The 2,500-nt window shown below is 63.9% G+C and overlaps 1 pseudogene; it reads right to left on the bottom strand.

Annotated features, from left to right (window-relative positions):
- The window catches only part of LOC124583809, an 8,066-nt pseudogene that overhangs the window by 3,152 nt on the left and 2,414 nt on the right, over window positions 1-2,500 (bottom strand).

The raw sequence follows: 2,500 nt of genomic DNA, 5'->3' as shown, positions 1-2,500 counted from the left end.
TGAAAAGGAGGGGGGAGAGGGGGTCACCCTGACGCACACCCCTAGCCGGCTGCAGGGGCACGCCCACGTCGGCGCCGCCCGCTATCACCGTCGTGCTACCCTCGTAGCACCTTTCGACGTACTCAATAAAGCAATCCGGCAGGCCATGAGCCCTCAGCACGGGGCGGAGGGCAGCATGGTCCACCGAATCGAACGCTTTAGAGACGTCGATCGATGCCACAAAAACAGAGCGACAGGAGCGGACTGCGTCGGTGAGAGCAGTGTCCAAGATGAAGGTGTTTTCCAACATCCCATCCCGGGGGATGAATGCCCGCTGACGTTCGTCCACAGCACATGCACGCATCAGGCGTGACGCGAGAACCTTGTGAAAGGTCCGCGCCAACACCGAGCAGACCGTAATGGGGCGAAAGTCAGCGGGGGATGTTGGTGCAGCCGTTTTGGGGAGAAGTGACGTCCGGGCGCGAAGCAGACGCTCGGGGAGGGCGCGGGCCAGGAGGAAGAGGTTCAAGAGTTTCACCAGGACTTCATGCGGCAGGCGCCGCAGCTCCGCTGGAGTCAGGCCGTCCGGCCCGGCTGCCGATCCCCTGGGCGGCAAGGCAGCAGCGACCTCCTCACGTGTGACCGGCCCCCATAGGCACTCAGGAGCGACAGGCTCCGAGTGCGGGAGAAGGCGGTCACGGATGAAGCCGGCGGTGGAGATCGGCTTCTTCGTGAAGAGGTCCGCCCAGAAGTCCAGCAGACCGGGGATGTCGGGTGGCGGCTGCAGCAGGGTGCCGTCCAGCAAGCCGCGCACGCAACGCGCACGCGACCTACGGAAGGCGTCCTGTGTCCGCGCGTATTCCCAGCGGCGCCGCTTGCGCTTCTGCAGCGGCGGGGCGGCAGGCGGCCGCTTGGATGGTTGGCGCGGCCGCTGTGTCCTGGTGATCGACCTCTCCCCCCTGGACCCGACCGACGCAAGGGCATCCGGGAGCATGCCCAGGATGACATCGGGCGGCGTGCCCCGCCCCAGACCAATGACTCGATCCAGGGCAGAGAAACGCTGGGCGGAAGCAGGTAGCCCCGCCAGATGCTCCCAGATGGCGGCGTCAGTCGGCCCCTCCGGCGGCGGCCCGGTGGTGTCGGCCGCGAAGTCCTCGGCTGCGTCGACGGGCGGCGCAGCGGCCTCGCCCGCGTCAGGCAGCGAGCTCACTGCTCCCCGGCGGGACGCCGGCTCTTCACCCCGACCGATCTCAAGTGCCTCCATGAATTGGCGGACAAGCTGCTTGTGGGCAGCTTGCCGCCGTCGGCACTTGATTGCCTCAAGCGTTCGGTCGGGGAACATCCTGGTAAGTTCTTGATTTACAAAGAAGAACCGGGCGTCCCTCTCAAGGAACAGTTCGGCCTCTGCCTTGGCGAGCGACAGGACTTCTTCCTCCGTCCACCTCGCGCGATGCCTCTCCGTCACGATCTCAGCGTTGGCGGCCGCAGGGTGTTGGCGGCGGCGATGGACCCCGAGACCGTTCTTCGTGGTAAAAGTGCGGTGGCACTCACTGCAAGCAAAGGGAGCTACACAAACTATCGCATTTTCGTTACGGCCGGTTGGCCGGATAGGTGCTGGGGTAGCTGGGGTGGCACCTTCAGCGGAAGGGCCACCATCTCTTGTTTCTTGTCGGCTGCCCCCAACTATAAAGGGATAATGCGAGGGGGGGCTGGTAACCCCCCCAAGCCCCTGGTGCGGTCTTCCACTCTGCGAAAATCAGCGGGCCCACGAGAAGGGGAGAAGACCGCAGGAGAGGAGAGGCTAAGAGGGCTAGGCCCATGTATTGCGCATCACTCCCCCTGTAACTATAACCCAAGGAAGGCACCTCGCAGCAGCAGCACGACTACATCAAGACCGCACTTCGAAAAGCCAAGTCCGGATGCAGCCACACCGCCGCCACTTGGCCACCTTAAGAGAGTCATAGTTACTCCCGCCAGGGCTTGAACCAAGGACCTTTCGTTCCGCAGCTGCTCACGCAAACCACGGGACCACGGCACTCCTCAAGAGAGTCACTCCTTAAGAGAGTCATAGTTACTCCCGCCGTTTACCCGCGCTTGCTTGAATTTCTTCACGTTGACATTCAGAGCACTGGGCAGAAATCACATTGCGTCAACACCCGCTATGGCCATCGCAATGCTTTGTTTTAATTAGACAGTCGGATTCCCCCAGTCCGTGCCAGTTCTGAGTTGATCGTTGAATGGCGGCCGAAGAGAATCCGCGCACCCGCGCGCCCCCGGAGGAGCACGCTAAGGCGGACGCGGCCTCGCAGCAAGGAAGATCCGTGGGAGGCCAAGGCACGGGACCGAGCTCGGATCCTGCACGCAGGTTGAAGCACCGGGGCGCGAACGCCGCGCAGGCGCATCCTGCACCGCCGGCCAGCACGAGGCCAACCAACGGCGAGAGCAGACCACGCCCGCGCTAAACGCCCGCACTTACCGGCACCCCTACGGCACTCACCTCGCCCAGGCCCGGCACGTTAGC

Source organism: Schistocerca americana, unplaced genomic scaffold (assembly GCF_021461395.2).
Source record: "Schistocerca americana isolate TAMUIC-IGC-003095 unplaced genomic scaffold, iqSchAmer2.1 HiC_scaffold_47, whole genome shotgun sequence".
Classification (NCBI taxonomy): Eukaryota; Metazoa; Arthropoda; class Insecta; order Orthoptera; family Acrididae; genus Schistocerca; species Schistocerca americana.
The sequence above is the reverse complement of the archived record's forward strand: the minus strand, read 5'-3'. Positions and strand labels throughout refer to the sequence as shown.